Below are 18,201 nucleotides of genomic sequence, written 5' to 3'. Positions count from 1 at the left end.
TGCCCTCATTGCCTTTGATTAAATACAACAGCAGCTGCTTTGATGGAATCAACCTCCCAATAATTAGTAGATGTTGGAAATCCATCCCTATGTTTGACTGGATTAATGTCCTGAGAGTAGAAAACAGCTCTGTTATGCACATATATTTAAACAGCTCTGGAAAAATGAAGAGACCACTGCAAAATTATCACTTTCTTGGATTTTGCTATTTATGGTAAATGTTTGAGTAAAATGAACATTTGTGTTTCATTTTATGAACTACTGACAACATTACTCTCAAATTCCAAATACAAATATTGTCATTTAGTGCATTAATTAGCAGAAAATGAAAAATGGTCAAAATACCAAAAAGGTATTCACCAAAAAGTGTTTTCAGACCTCAAATAACAAAAAAAAAAAAAAACAAAAAACAAAAAACAAGTTCATATTAATTTTTAACAACAAACTAATGCATTTACTTGGGAAGTGTTCAAAAATCAATGTTTGGTGGAATATCCCTGATTTGCAGTCACAGCTTTTGTGTGTCTTGGCATGCTCACCACCAGTCTTTAACACTGCTGTGGGTGTTGGGTGACTTTACGCCAGACCAGGTCTCCCCCAGAAAGTCCTCCAGTTGTCTATGTAGCCCACATTGTTTTCTGGACACCACTTCAACAAGCAGAAAACTAGACTCCAACATTGTCTTTGCGTAACACATCAACTCCATATTAATCTTTGTGACCTTTGACTGGTGTCATTACCGACAACATGAATTTCAATTCTGCTATATTGACACTTATCATTCGTTAGCAGGTTCAAATAAGATAAAGGATACACTAAATTACGGTGTTACTAGATTCATCTTTCTCAGAAAAGAACTACCTATAACCAGATTCTGTTTCTCCAGGAGTGTGTCAGGTGGTCAGGAGGGGCTGCTGCCTACTATGACTCTTGGCGCAGAATGTCACCCAGCTGCCTGAATACATCCTGACTGCTCAAGAGTTTTTAGGGCAGGATACTCTAGGTGCTATACTCTGAGCTACTCTGTTAACCTGCTCTGACTACAGGGGACTGGCTCCATTTGATGTACCTTTAGCATTAAAACAGGCAGAGAAATAACTGAACATGGACACACAGAGCAGGAAAGAGGGAGAGGGCATGGATAATCGCTCAGGTCTGTCTCAGAGATTATGGTTCTTCTGTTGGGAACACAAAGAAAGTGCCCTCACTGCCCTAAAGTCTGAGGACCATTTGAGTTAATAAATGCATTTAATAAGTTAAAGATAACAGCTAGTTCTATTCTGCAATATAGGCTTTTAGCTACTGTACTTTGGTAATTAAGCTGTTTCTCACATTGTACAGTGCTCACTTTGGCGTGGTTTAAATGTATGTGCATGTCATTTCTACGTGTGCATGGAAATTCTTGTGTACTGCTTTATGTTTTATTTCTGCAATGTACCAGCTTTACAAACAAATCAATAAAAGGGAACAAGTCTTATTACAGTACTTTTAAAAGTGGTATGAAAGGAAAGCAAGAAAAGTTAAAGTTAGTTCATTCTAGCCTTAATGGACAGAAGAGTTTGATTTTGTTTTTCAAAAGAAAACTGCTTAGTGAGCTCTGTGTAATGAGAATGTTTTGTACCAGGCGTCAAATGTTAGTCAACTTTTTGAGACAAAGCATGAGAGGACTTTCAAAAACCAAAGAGACTGTTTCAGAGTCTTTTCAAATGTTTAGCAAGCTGCTCATATTCAGATGAGGGTCAGGATTAGACTATTTTATTTGTACTTCCCCTTGCACGCTATGTTGCTTTCACAAATATGGGCATGAACGTCAAAGATGCTGTTTTACATTAACAAACATATTTTTTACTTTTCAGCACTGACACAGCAGGGCAGCAGTAAAATTCAACATATGCATAAATTCAGTACCTGAATGTTTCAATCTAAAGTGAATGTCTTCCATTTAAATGAGCTGTTTGTCACAACTGACTGACTAGAACTTTTATGCTGCCACCCAGTGTCACCTTGGAGTGTTGCATAATAATAAAATCTGCTCATATTAACCCCCCTCCTTGTTACCCATTCAGGCTTTCTCATCACATTGCAAATAAAAGGACATTCAAAGAATTCAATCTGAGATGAAAATATGTCTAATCTATACAGATACACATCTTTGGATGCCAACAAAGGTGTTTACAGTGATGAAGCCACATTTGCAGTTTGTCTCCAAGAGTATAGTTGGTTTTAAAGTACTCAAGTAATAATTTGATTGACATCTGCATTAAAACGGCAGTCCCTTGGTATCATTCACCACAACTAAATATTTTAAAGACAACTACATTTTCTGTGATTTGGATACCATTTACATTCCATACCATTTCGACCACCGACAGAGAAAACCTTGGAGGAAAGATAAGAAAAACAGGCTGCTACTGGTGCGGCACCATCTGATATTTAAGGACAATTTAAAATGCAAGGCAACATTTAGGTTTTGGAAAGGACTGAATGCATACTTATGTAATTCATGTGAAGAGGAAGTTTTGTTGGAGAAAGACAAATATGATGCCTTTTACTCGTGGTAGGCTGAGGGGTCAATAACAGACATATACAGACATACACACAGCAAAAGACCAATACATATACAAAAAGATATTCATACACACACATTGAGTGGCATACACAAACAGAGTAAAAGTCAACGTTGTTCACTTTGTTCATGCGTGACTGCGGAAGAGGTGACACACACACACAGACACACATTTAGACATGTAATAATATACACACAGACAGATATACACACACGCTGTGAGTGACATATGCAAACAGATACACAATGACACTGATGCACACAACTAAGACACATACACACATAGAGAAACCATTATACATTACTTAAACATTAAAGTCATGCTGTTTGCTTTATTGATACATTACTGTGGGACAGACACACACACAGACATTCCATATAAAGAAATGGGTTTCCAATAGCAACAACAGACAAAAGGAGCTGAAACTTACCAAGGCTAACTATATAAGCAGAAGCTTACTGAGGCTAACATACATCCACCAACTACATTTTGACCGCATGAAATGGGGCAGATTTGAAACGTGGCTTATAAAAGGCTATTGTTAAATGATGATGTAGTAATGTGGATGTAGCCTAACTTATACAGGGCAAGGCTGATGTGTAGCTGTAGGCACCTCTTGTCTTACTGCCTGTATCCACTTCGCTCGTCTTAAAGGCTTTTTTTTTCCTGTTTGGCAGCTTATAAAAACTTAGATCAGGGTTCTTTACCCTGTTAGTAGTGCATCCTACCACACAGCAGCTTTTGGGCATTTGTTAGCATTTACATGGAGAATGACAAGAGACACCATACAATACAAAGTCAATATAGAGCTCTCGATCGTTTGATCGTTCGAGTGTGACGTGTTGCACTCTGTATCTATATTCTTGACGATATTATATGATGTCATTGTCACTTTGCGATCAAACTTTATGTATACACTGAAGAAACATTGTGAAACTGCCAGATAGTCAGTGAACACGTGAGAGAGCGACACACGAAGTTGGAACTATCAGAGATGGAAAACGTTGAAGAGAAAGTAGATTTCTACCTCAGCTCCCTCGAAGAAGAGGTGAGATCTGAGCTTCAGGATGACAAAGCCAGACTCACACAAAGCAACGATGGGATGGTCCTTCTTGAAATCCAAGAGGACACACTAACCAACTTCCTGGAAATGGTCCGAGATGTCAAAGATGGCAGCAGCAACATCTGGAGCCAAGAGAAGAAGCAGATGGAGACTGAGATCTGTGGCCTGAAAGCCCTGCAGGACAAGGCTCAGGCCAAACATGTCTCATCTCCAGAAGCTGATACTGAAGCTCTGCAGGCCAACCTGAAAAAAACCAAGAAGATCCTGCAGAGGTTTAAAATGGACCTTGAGCATCAGACCATCCAAAACAGGGACCTTCAAATTAAACTGGAGGCCGTCCAAAAAAAAAAGGAGGCCTTTCAGCAAGAGATGGAGGCAAAGAAGCTGGAGGTTCATATTGTCAAACAGCTGCGCAACATGGCTGACAAAGAGGTGGAGAAGGCAACTCGTTTGCTGGAGGACCAGCGCCTTCATCAAGACTCACAAACAAAAGAGCTGAAGAATGACCTTGTGTCTGAGAGGACTCAAACTGACAACCTGAAGGAATAGTTGGACAAGCTGAAGACCACACTTCAGAAAGAGAAGGAGGATGCAAAAACAATTCTGGAGAAATTCCAGGCGTCCCATCAAGTCCAGCTGGAGGAAGCCAGAATAGAGTCCAGCGAAGTCCGAGCCGCCCTCAAAAAGGCACAAGATCAGCTGAAGACAGAGCTCCACTTCCTACAAAAGAAAACCTTACTGGAGAAAGAGAACAACCTGATCAAATCAGCTCTGAGCAAGAAGGAGGAAGACCTTCACCGTCATCATCTGCAGTTTCAGCTGGACAAAACCTCCCTGCAAAAAGAGAACACCGCCCTCAAAACAGCTCTGAACAAGAAGGAGGAAGAACTTCAAAGTCATCGTCTTCAGTTTCAGCTGGAGAAAACCTGCATGCAAGAAGAGAACACCTCCCTCAAAACAGCTCTTAATGAGAAGGAGGAAGAACTTCATCAGCATTGTCTCCAGATCAGGGACAACCTGATGCAGAGTCTGCAGGAAAAAGAGCAAAGGAGGAAGAAGATGGAGGCCTCCATGAAGATCCGGCTGGAAAAATCTTACCGGTCTTACCATGAAGTCTACCAACGAGGAGGTACTGTGGAGGTGGAGAGCGCAGGGTATCGCTAGCATTAACCGTGTAAGCATTAGCGGTGCTAGCGGTGCTTCCTCTGCATGCATGCAATTATTGCACCAACAAGACAGGACAGGATAGATCGGGACAGTTGGTGCAGCTTTTTTCGGCCTGATCCCTAGTCTGAGCTATGAGGCTGTAGAAAACCACCCAAAAACGTAACATTAGGCCTAATAAGTTACATGCCAATAATTTTTTATTTGAAATGGAGTATATAACTTTATATTCAACCTGTTAATACATGTTATTGTTATATTCATGTTACAATAATGTTACTCTAACTTGCTGGTTAAATAAAGGTTGATATAACTTTATGGTATACAATCTAATAGAAACCAGGTACTGTAAACAGAGATGGGCAGTATTTTAATTACTTGTATTTAAAATATGTATTTCAATTAAGTTTTTTGTAATACGTATATAGGGTTAGGGTTAGGGGTTAGGGTTAGGGTTACTACAAGAAGAATACTACAAATCTTGGGTCATGAGGTTTCTCTGATTTAGCCATTGGCCTGTATGCTTTTGCTTCGACAGTCGCAGTGTCCCCTTCTTTGTGTAGTTTAATATTATGAATATATTACTCCACTGCATATTGCAACCCCTTTTGCCTCAACCTGGACGATATCCCGCCGGTATTGCTACAAAAAGAGTTCCTAGCTCGCTCTTCTTCCCCCTGCCATAACGCTGTGCTGACCCCCCGGTGGCGTCAAGAAGCCTGACGGGCATAGCAACAGTCACTAAGGGGGGGCGAGGCTTTTGCGAAAGGTCAATTCTGTTTCAGATAACATTTAGTCCCACTCAAAAATAGAGTAAAATTTATTCTTTGGCCAGTGTCAGCTTTTCAATTAATTCATCAGTTCAGTGTCAAAATTAACAATGAAATTTGTAAAGATATTTAACTGTGGCTTATTCACACTGTTCAGAGTAAGATGATCATGATTACACAGTTAATTTTACTCCACATGTAGTTTTTTTTTTTTTATTCCTCTAATGTTTTTTAATATTTAAAATGTATTTCTCTACAGTGTTATTTTTTTACATCTTGGTCATATGCTATATTACTGAATTGCTGTGATCCAACCTCTCAAATGGAAATAAACACAAACATACAATGTTATGTTTTGTCAGTGAAATAACAGTTACTCATACTTGCCTTGACTACAATGTTATTTTTAAAAGACAGTGTTCACCTGAGAAAACTATATGGTACAACAAAGAGAGCTGTGTCATTCACTCCATAAGACATTTGTATGCCAGCAGGCCTGAGATAATGCATGTTGTCAACATGAAAGACTACAAAATCTTGCTTTGTCCTGGTCACTTCATATGCATGGAAATGTTCTTGAACAGTTACTGTAAATAGAGGTGAAGTGAGCAGCAACAATTTCTTATGCATTATCAGAAGTAACACAATCTGGTAAAAGGGAGACAATTCAGATCCAACTTTGCTTCAAATAACCAAATGTCAGCGGTAAACAAAACCTTGTCTTGTCTTGAGCCCAATTCACTTATAATCATAACTTGAACATTACTGTTCAGTTGCATTGACATGCAATTCCAGAAGCTCCTTTTACCATTTCAAAAGACACCATTTTTCCTGGAGCTATGTCCAATGACCAATGTTAAAAGTTGTTGAAGATCGCCAAATGTTTGCCATATGATTCTGTTTTTTAGCTAGGGTTTGAGATTTTTAAAGAATTTTAGCTGTTTCTTGAAAGAATTGTGCTAACACTCATACCACATGCACCAGCTCTGAAGCACAGGGGCTTTGGTGAAAGTTTTTTCTGGGGATATAATGTTCTGAGCAGTTTGTGGAACATTAGACACTCCACCTAAATTCACAGCCACTGACCTATTGCTTCTCTCCATGAATCCATTATCAAAACTTTGTATTCTCAAATTCGGCTCCCCCAGTGTAACGTGTTGCTCTTTTAAAATACAAAAATAATATCTTCAGTTCATACTGGGCCACCCTTTCCAAAATGTCATGCATCACATCAACTCCCAGCTGTATGAAAATATGTCAGTGAATTCAATAAGCATGGACATCACGCAGAAGACGTAAGGAAGATGGATTACGAGCCTTTTTTTTCACAGTGAGCAGTATGGGTGTCTTTGGTGTGTCACACTATTTTGGAAGGATCTTTGGAGAATTCTGTTTGAAAGTCAGCTTTTTCAAGTGATTTATTTATTTATTTATTTTTTTGTAAATTTTGTACCTTAGTTTAGATGTTTTTTTTTCCCAGTTAAAGTTCATAGCCAGTAGATTCCTCTTCATGAGTGAGTCGGATTTTTTGAGCAGTAACTTCAATAGATTATCGTTATTTTCCTTATTAGGTCAGGATTGCCTCCTCACAGAGCATTTTGTATTGGCCCTTTTGCCCCTTTTATTTATTAGCCTTTTTCCCTCCACCTGGAGTGGTTTTTTTTGTGACCCCAGGATAGAGCAAATAATTTTCACAGCCTTTTGTTTTGTCACTCTATTTTGAGGTCATCGGTGTTCCAATAAAATCTGAGAGTCATAAGATCTCCGTGTCTGAGTCCTGCCTTGAGTCCCTGTCTGACAGTACACTCTGGCCAGTATGGACTCAGCAGAGACTGGCCAGCTGACAGCCGTACTGCGGGCACATGAAACCCGACTCTCCTGCCAGGAGGAGGTTCAGGTGGTGATGGCTACACAGCTAGGTCAGCTGTTATCCCAAATGCAAGATCTGCTCGGACACCTGCAGCAGACCCACAACTCACCCATCGCACCGGATCATCCACTCACGGCAGCTGCTCCTGTTCATGTTGAGCCCATCACCAGGACAGGAATCAGCACCCCGAGAGCACTTCTCTGGGGAGCCAGGGCTTTGTAGGACCTTCCTCATCGACTGCTCCATGCACTTTGAACACTCCCCCCATGCATTGACCATGGACCGCTCCAAGATTGCCTTCATGGTTTCTCACCTGACCAGGAGAGCGAGAGCCTGGGCCACAGCAGAGTGGGGGTGTGATTCTCCACTCTGCCACTCTCTTCCCGTGTTTCAAGCCACCCTCCAAAAGGCTTTTCATCCAGCGTCCACAGAGAGGGCAAAGGCTTGGTATGTAACTGCGCCATTGGCTTCCGCACCCTGGCAGCAGAGAGTGGATGGACCTCCACAGCTTTATACGACGTCTTCCTGAAAGGACTGTTTGGTCCCATACGGGAGCTATTGGTTCCCTTCGACCTGTCAGACCTGACTCCCTCATTGCCCTGGCCATCTGGACAGACAACCGGATCAACAAACTCCGTCAGCATCAGGGAGGTTGACCACTGTTGGAGAGGTATCGACGTTCCCTGGCACTGGATGGACCAGAAGCCTGAGGCTCAGCTTCCAAACGACTTTCACTTGGACCCACAGCAGGGGCGACTGAGCCCATGCAACTCGGTAGGACCTGTCTGTCACCGGAGGAGTGACAGCGACGACAGCACGAGGGCCGTTGTTTGTACTGCGGGGAGCCCGATCACGTCACTGCCGGTCCTGCCAAAAGGTCCAAACCAGTGAGCCCACCCTCAGTGCCCGGCCCCCCTCCGCGTATCCTCACCTCAGTTAAGGTAACTCACCATACCACCACCACCGACCTCAGGGCACTCAAAGACCTCACCAAACAGGGGCCTGATGGCCTGGGATTTGGCTGCCAAATTGAGGCTCAATTCGGAGACATTAACCAAGCCCATCAAAGCCAGAGCACTCAACGGCAAGGAACTCACGGTCATCAAGAGCGCATGAACTTTTACCTTATTCAGTCACCTTCAGACACTGATTCTTGGCCATCCCTGGCTGTGCAGACACAATCCGCACATTAACTTGAGAACCGGAGAGATCTTAGGATGGGGAGGGGGACTGTGTCATACATTGTGAGTACAATCTGAACCAGGGGAATCATGTGTCTACCATTAACCATGTTTCTCTCCACGTTGCCACAGACTCCTAGACTGACCTGAGATCCGTACCCTCCTGTTACCACCACCTCCGAGAGGTATTTAGCAAAACCAAAGCCATGTCACTAACCCACATAGACCATATTTGACCTGATCCCGGAGAGGGGGCGGCTATGACCGACTGCATCCAGACATCACTGAAGGCGGGCCTTACTCTTTGTCAGCTGCTGGAGCAGGGTTTTTCTTCGGCACTAAGAGGGATGGATCCTTCAGACCATGCATTGCCTATAGCGCCCTCAATGACATAACCATCAAGTTTGATTGCTTGTATTCTGAATTAAGAATTGTGAAAGGATTCTCTAACTCCTCAAGAAGACATGCTTCAACTCAATGACAGTTTCTTCAGCATGTTGCTGGATATCTTGAACAATCTCTTCAATGGAAATCACTACAGAATTCATTACGTTTGGCCTACACCTGCTGCCTTTAACTCAGAACATCAAAATCATTTTCTTCTCCAGACTCAAATGAACCGCTTAGATGACACTTGTGTAGATGCTGCATAAAACCAGAAAAGCAACCAAAACAACGTGAGCATCCCACTTGCCCATATTTTAAAATGAAGAATCCTGCCAATACAGAGACGCTTGTAGTTTGCTTTGTTTCTCCAGCATCAGTGTTGTAAATGGTTGTTTGTAGAAAAGTGAAAAAGTTAGCCAGGGAAAAACTGTATGATATACCAAAGACATAACGGCCCTTAAAGAGTTCGTCAAGGGCTCCCAAATGAACCTGCATAACCAACAACAGCAATTAAAAACAGTTCCAGTCATACCATTCAGCTTGAGCATCTGACTCAGCATTGGGCATTAATTCCAAGAGCTCTATGGCAGGCACCAATCCATGGCTTTCCTTTTAAACATTTGCTTTGAAATTGGTGGGCCACCTTTCCAAGAATTTGTTGGCAGTGACCTCACCAAACAGGAGCTTGAAATCTTGTTCTATCTGTAATGCCAAAATGCAGTGCATAGAAAGGATGAGTGACACTGCACGCTGCGTGGGATATTTCAGGGATTCAACTAATGAAGATGTCCTGGTGTGTCCAGAAACCGTGGAAAGACTGAGATCCAGTCAGGAAGACATGGACCTGCGTAATCAATTGTACAACTACGACTAATAATTTAAACATTTTTATTATTATTATTAGTCATAGTTGTACTACTTTCTGTTGTTGATAATATGATAACAATGATGCTCGAGGTATTTTATAGAAACCATAATTTATACCACAGTCATATCCGTTATTTACAGGCATCCTGGCTTGTGGTGCTGCCTGTTTCTCCTCTTCCCCTACCTCAATTACAGCCTCCACACAGATAATCCTTTTAGGAGAGGGGCCAATGTCATGGATATGGGTGGGTGGGACAAAGTGTTGGTCTGCCACAACATCATCCTCTGAGCCCCCATCATCACTGATGGCAGGGTCAGCTGGCACAACAGCCACACTTTTGCCATAAAAAAACCAAGACTGCTTTGAGTGATTAAAAAATTGCATTATAAATAATGCGTACTATTTATTTTAATAAATGGAAAAAATACATAAATTACAAATTTTGAATAACTGAATTAATTTTAAGGGTAATAAAGATTTAAGCAACAACAACAAAAACAACAACATACAGCAAAATATGAGTCATTGAAGTACAAAAAAAAAAAAAAAAAGAAAAAAAAAGAACCAAGAACCAAAATTGCACACATTTCACTTTTTATCGCTAAAATATTTCTATACACAGATATAAATGTCTCACTGCATCACCATATAATGTAATACAATCTTTTGGCAACATTCAATATAGACTACTATGGTGTATACATTATAAAACATGATTTGTTAAAATATGCTAAGTATGATTTACTACTGGCATCAGGCATCCTTTAGTCAGTTGCGTTATTTTTACCTGAACCGGGCATATGATCAAATATGGTCACATAATTTTTACAACGAAATATTTGACTCATATCGACAATCCTGAACAAACGACACCTGTCCAGCACAGCTACTCAAACGCGTGATGTGTGAGTTTCATCAACATATATTTAGTTTCAATGCTAAATTCGAATTTCTCGTGGTCTGGGGAAAGAGAGAAATTAAGACACACACACATGTATATATATATACATATGTGTATATATATGTGTGTGTGTGTTGCTATCGGACCTTGTGACAGATCTGAATCTGTAAAACAGATACAATGCAGTGGAATAAAAAGTACTCGCTTCGGTGTTCAGGTCACATATATTCACTTTTACCAATTCAAAATACAATCAAAACATCATATATTTCTTTCAAACTCAGGTAGCACAGTCTACAAAATGCATTGCGAAGTTATTAAGCGGTAAGCGTGTTACGTCATTTCCGGTCACTGGTGGTCTGTGTTACCTTGTGTGTTGTCTCTGCTATTCTTTCCTATTCACTCGATTAATCCGACAGCAAATTGTTGTCACACTAACACTGGTATAAAACTCAATATCTCTCCCCTTACCTAAGCTTATAGCCGATTCTGTTGATCTGCTAATCAAACCACACAATTAGCAATGTCCTCTAGTTCTCTGTCTCCACTCTCTCTTCCTCCTTCTCCTCCTCCTCTCCTCTCCTGTTCTGTGTGCCTCATGTGTAGTTATTCTTCTGCCTCCTTTTATGATAGCACCTCTTGTCATAGATGCAGGATGATGGTAGAAACGGAGGCGAAAATTTGCGAGTTAGTCGCGGATCCCCCCTGTAGCCAGTGTGGGCCGATCTAGACCAGCTCCTACGGCAGCCGAGATAGTTCTCCCCCCCTAGTCAGGGCGGCTGGGTGACTGTCCGAGACGAGAGGCATAGTCGTAGGCAGCAGCCCCCGGTTCACCACCGACCAGTTCACGTTTCCAACAGGTTCTCCCCTCTCTGTGAATGAACCCACTCACTTCTACAATCATATCCTTGATCTTGTTCCAACATATGCCATTGAAATTGACAAGCTAACAATTTTTCCTCAAAACTCTCTCCTGACTGACCATTACCTTATTACATTTGAGTTTACTTTAATGGACTGCACAGCATTGAGGAATAAATTCCGCCGTAGAAGATGTTTATCTGAAGATGCTGTGGCTAAATTTAAAGAGAACATTTGGTCATCATTCCCAACAATGTCATATCTAAATTCAAAGGAGGATATCTCCCATACGCAGGTTGATGACCTTGTGATTAGCACTATGGCCACACTGTGTTCAAATCTTGACGATGCCGCCACTCTCAAAAAGAAAGTAATCAAACAGAGGAGGCTGGTTCCCTGGTATAATTCCCAAATCCGTGCCTTAAAGCAGACATCAAGGAAATTAGAAAGAAATTGGCGTTCCACTAAGTCGGAAGAGTCTCACAGAGCCTGGAAAAGATAGCTTAAAAACATATGAAACCCTAACCCTAACCTCTCAGCAGTGCTAGAAAATCATATTACTCAGCACTAATACAAGAAAACAAGGACAACCCCAGGTTTCTCTTCAGCACTGTAGCCAGGCTGACAGAGAGCCATAGCTTAGTTGAACCAGTGATCCCCTTAGCTCTAAGCAGTGATGATTTTATTAACTTTTTTACAGATAAAATTCTCACGATCAGAGAAAGAATTCATCAGCTCTTATTTGCATTAGACAATAATCTTCTACTGAATACAGCAACTTCCGAATCAACTGCAATGCCTTTTACATCTGGAATCACCTCTGAATCTCTCAGAGCTAGCTTCTATAGTTTCATCATCTAGACCGTCAACCTGTCTATTACACCCAGTACCAACTAGCCTCTTTCAGGAGATTTTTTACTTAATTGAGCTGTTCATTCTAGATCTGATTAATTTGACCTTATCTTTGGGTTATGTACCTCAGACTCTTAAGACCACAGTCATCAAACCCCAGCTTAAAAAGCCAAATCTTGATCCAGATGTTTTGGCAAACTATAGACCCTTATTGAACGTTCCAGTCATTTCTAAAATCATTGAGAAAGCCGTAGCAAAACAACTACACGACCATCTGGACGGCAACAGTTTGTTTGAAGAGTTTCAGTCAGGATTTAGAGCCCATCATAGCACAGAAACAGCGCTGGTTAAAGGCTCCAATGACATTCTAATGGCTTCAGACAGCCTCCATACTTCTCCTTTTAGATCTTAGTGCTGCATTCGACACCATAGATCATAATATTTTACTACGGAGACTGGAACATGAAATTGGGATCAAAGGAACTGCGCTAAGGTGGTTCAAATCCTATTTATCAGATAGACATCAGTTTGTTCATGTTAACAGCAGCTCCGCCTCATCATGCACTGTAGTCATTTATGGAGGGGTTCAGTACTTGGACTAATACGTTTTACACTTTATCTGCTTCCTCTTGGCAACATTATCAGGAAACACAGCAAAAACTTTCACTGTTATGCAGACGATACTCAGCTGTACCTATCAATGAAGTCAGTCAGATAGTCAGAATGCAGACATGTCTTGAAAACATAAAAGTCTGGATTACCCAAAATGTTTTACCTCTCAACTCTGACGAAACTGAAGCTATTGTACTCGGCCCTAAGCACCTCAGAGAAACCCGATCTAATCATCTAATCAGTCTGGATGGCATTACTTTGGCTTCCAGCTCCACTGTAAGAAACCTTGGACCAGGACATATCCTTTTTCTCTCACATAAAACAAGCCAGTAGGGCAGCTTTCTTACACCTTAGAAACATTAGGACAATCAGAAACATCTTCTCTCAGGCTGATGCAGAAAAACTAGTCCATGCATTTGTTACTTCTAGGCTGGACTACTGTAACTCATTACTATCTGGATGTCCAAACAAATCTCTGAAAGGCCTTCAGTTGATTCAGAACACTGCTGCACGAATATTAACAGGAACTAGGAAAAGAGATCATATCTCTCCCGTGTTAGCTGCTCTTCATTGGCTGCCAGTAATGAATTCTGTACTACAGCTCATCTCCATGAACTTCATGTAGCATCATGTTCCTGCCTACACCCCATGCCTCTCTCACTCTCTCGCTCTCTCCCACTCTCAACCCAACCGGTCAAGGCAGATGTCAGAGTCAGCAGAAAACAGTTGTGTCAGCTCATACTGAAGTGGAGGTGTTATCAGGTGGCTGTAGGGAGGGTAGAAAAGGGAAACTTACCTGAAGAACATGAGAACTAATGCCACACTTTCATGCCACTGCAGAAGAACTGCAGCTGATGTTATAAATACTACATGTCTATGTGCTGTGTGAGTGCCAGCCAGCTCTCTCAACCAGATACTGTTACAATATAAATGATATGCCCACATAATCTCCAGTAGAAATCGATGATAATGCTTTCATGTCCGTCTGGACCAGAGGTCTCTTCAGATAGTGCTGAGCACTTTCATCTGTCTGGTGCCAAGAACCTCAAATCATCCACCACTTTAACCTATGACTGTATGTCTGAGAAACTGCATGATGACAGGTGCACAGGTATTCTGGGTAAAAGCCTTTACTCTGCCGGATTCCACCCTGGTCATGTTTTAACCCACATTGTAACCGAAGCAGAATTTTATAGTCTATTGATTTATTCCCTGGACCCAGGGATAAAATGGATTACACCACAGCCATTAACCTGCCATGACTGCTCAGCTCGTTTTACAAAGACAACACACTCAAAACCAGCCCAAAGATTAATACAATACACTCCCACTGTAAATCTAGTTATAGGTAAAATGGAGGGAAAGAAACAGCACAAGGGAGTGGTCGCTTTACTGGTGACATGTTTTATTGAAAATGGCCCCATCTAGGCTGTCTCCCTCAAGGCTGGTAAATATTAATGTCTCAGCCCTCTGTTCCTGCTATCTTGTCCATCAGTGGGTTAAAATCCATTAGCAACCCAATACGTCGCTGGCACAGACATGCAGTGAAGCAGCCATGGTGCAGTGTCTCAGTGGACGTGTTGGCTAATTGTTACTTTTTCCTCTGTGTGTAATTAGCAGGGTTTAACTGCAAAACAGGCAAAGGTTCATAAAATAAAGTCTCTCTCCCCTGAGCTGCTTTCCAGTTGAGTCAGGGAGACTGAGGGGAAATGATGCCAAGTTTACATGAAATAATCTACTCTATAAAAAGCATTTTGAGGAAATTTCCAGGGTTTAAGCCCCATAACACCACCCCTCATTCCACCTCTTGCTCCTGAGAAGTGATGATGAAGATTATAATGACGATGCCAACTGGACTGGACATGCATTAGGGACAAGACAAAGCAAAGCAACCATTAAAGAAGCAAAGGAAGTAAGCAGCTGAAAGTCTGGGCAGAAAATGTGCAGACCACAAAACTACAGCCAAGCTATTTCCGGCCAACAATTCAATCAAAAGCAACTGGATTTAGGACTTAGGTTTGTCAAAGAAGACGTTTCACCTCTTATCCAAGGGGCTTCATCAGTTCATAACACATCGGTCTTGCTAGTCCTCACTAGTCTGACAAAACAGTGGAGTTGGATTCAGGTATTTAACCTCTGTGGGTGTTCAAAAAACTCCCTGAGACAATAGCCCATTAATGGAGTTTCACTGATGTCCATCGTTAGGATTCATATGAGCCCACTGGTGAACGTCAGTTGTTATGGTCATTGGAGTTACATGAGGTCAGACTTCACTAACATCTCTGGCAAACCTAAGTCCTAAGTCCAGTTGCTTTTGATTCAATTGTTGGCTGGATATGACCATGACCTGGATGAATGAGAATATACACAGACATACAGCCAAGCTAGCCTCAATGTGAGCCTGTGGTTTGGGCTAAATACTAATATGTAAGTATCAACATGTATTAGCATACTGATGTTTGCTAAAGAGCTAGCAACACAGCTGAGTGATTATTGGACCAAATAAAGTTTTGACCTGAGCACATGCTCCATTGGTTAGTAAGTAAGAGACTTCAAAGGTTGACAGTAGGGCACTAGTAGAACCAAAAGATGAATATATATCATGGGTTTATTTTTCTGTTCTCTTCCTACCCCTCCCCTTTCTGTTTTTTCAGACAGAGTGAGTGTGCTGTGGAGGGTGTGGCTGGTTGTGTGGCTCTGAAATGAAGCTCACGGGTTGGTTGTGCAGCTTTGTGACGAGGCTCACCTGTTTCACATCCACGAATCATTCCTGCCATAAAAGCCTGGTCAAGTCTCCACTCCTGTGCCAGATTATTCCTGTTGCTAGCGCAGTGCTTAGCTCCTAGACTAGCATTTGTGAATCCTGAGGCAGACCTTCTTTTTCCTGTACATCCCTGATTCTCTGTTTTATGCAGTTCTCCTGTGGGCCTCCAGTACCTCTGTGTCCTCCAGTGCAGTTTCTGTTTGCCAGCCACCTATAGAATCTACTCCAGCCAGCTGTCTACAGCCACCACCAGCCCTGTTTTTCCTTTTTGTGGTTTACAATAAACCAACTTGGACTAAACTCCCTGTCTCTGCACCTTTTTGCAGTCCAATTTAAAACTCTAACTTAACAATATAGCCATTACAGTTGGACCCTTCTCTTTCCCGCATGTCCTTCCTATCACAACCCCTCCCCATTGATCCAGGTTTGAGACCAGCACAAGCCTACCATTTGCTTGCCTTGTGTCTGGGGTGTGAATCCGGGGCATCTGCATGCAAGGTATGCACACTAACACTGAGCCATGAACCAGAGATAAAAAGACAAGATAACAATAAATAACTCAAAATAAGTGTCCCTCATTAGAATAAATGGTGTTCAAGTCATTCTGATGTAACACACTGTGTGAGACAAGTTGCCCGACAGTGTCACATTTCTCCTTGCTGTCACAGATGCTGTGATACCTCCACCAGGACATGTTTGCATAAACACTGACAGATGCAGTCGGCACGCCCCTCATGGTAGTTACCAACCAGATCGGCTACCTGTCCTGGGACCACGCACACACCCACAAAGCTCACACATTCACGCACACAACCAGTGTGACTTCCAATTTAATCTGGTGAAGTGCTAAGGTCGTCTGCCCTGTTCCCCTGCAGATATGAATCTCATTTGAGTCATTGGGTTAAGAGGAAAGGTCATCACCAGCGCTCCATCCACCCATCCTGAAAGTATTATTTATGCCCCGACCAGACAATTTTGCAAATGCACCAAACATGTCTACACAATGAGGGCCATGCTGACAATGAATAGGCTGACACTCTCCATTGTCACCGGATTGAATAGAGTTTCCTGGGGGAGATGAAAATCAAATTTATTGTTTCTTCTCCACAGGCCATTGTCTGAAAGCCAAATGCCTCAGCCAGCCAGTCTCTAAAAAGACAAAGGACATGAAGGAATCGTGCAGAGACACTTCATTTATTATGATGCCAACACTTACTCTGAATACAGCACAGAGACAGAATATCTGGTGCAGATTGAACATCTGTGTCTGATTATCACAGCCTCCTGAGAGCTAACTTGTCTAGACTGATAAACTAGAGAATTACACTGACTGGTCATCACATGAAATTTCAGTGTCAGTTTGACTTCTGAACTGCAAAATAAAGTAATAGACCTCCATGACTATTGCTACACTCTGGACAGGTTGCCAGTCCGTCACAGGGCCAACACACAAAGACACAAACAACCACTCCCACCTACAGACAATGATGTCTTTGGACATGGGAGGAAAGTGGAATACCTGGAGGAAACCCACACAGACACAGGGAGAACATGCAAACGCCACACAGAAAGGCCTCAGGCCAGGAACCAAACCCATGCCCTTCTTATTGTGAGGCGACGGCACTAACCACTACGCCACCATGGTGCCTGTGTTACTTTATGTTAGCACTAATTAGCAGACTGACTCAAGGTCTATACTCTGACAAATAGAAAGCAACTCACAGTCCATGTTGTGTCATTAAGCATAGTTACCATCCTGAACAATAAATGTCAGAGGCCGTTGCGAAGATGGGGTCAGTTTCAGGGCCATAAGTCTGTGTGAATTTCTGCCGTTAACTTGATCACAGACAAGTTACCAAGGAAACAGCTGCATGTATTTGGCTCTGCTGGAGTGAAACTATGATGATGTGTCCTTTTAAATGTTGCTACACTAGCAAATTGTGTCAACGTATTATCCCCTCTCATTATCATGGCCTCTGCTGACATACATTTGACTTAGTTTGGGTCCTTTCTAAGACAAAAAAAAAAAAAAAAAAAAAAAAAAAAAACCAACTATCCAACATCAGCTCTTATGACAAACAGTGTCCTCTTCTGCAGCATTGTCTCAGAGCTGAATTGGTTTATGTTGGACCTGAACTTGTAGAGTTGGGGTAGCTCTCTGGGATGCAGTTGTTGCCAAGCAATCGGGGTTGGACAACAGACTCAGCTAGTCTTGATAGAGCAAGGTTTAGGGCTGATAATGATGCCAGCAGGCAGCAGTTGGTGGATAGCGATGATGGATTCCTGCTCATTGAGGTCATAGCTAAACTAGGTTTGGTTAACCAGTCTCATTGGATCATAT

Source organism: Echeneis naucrates, chromosome 5 (genome assembly GCF_900963305.1).
Source record: "Echeneis naucrates chromosome 5, fEcheNa1.1, whole genome shotgun sequence".
Taxonomy (NCBI): Eukaryota; Metazoa; Chordata; class Actinopteri; order Carangiformes; family Echeneidae; genus Echeneis; species Echeneis naucrates.
This window is presented reverse-complemented; position numbering follows the sequence as displayed.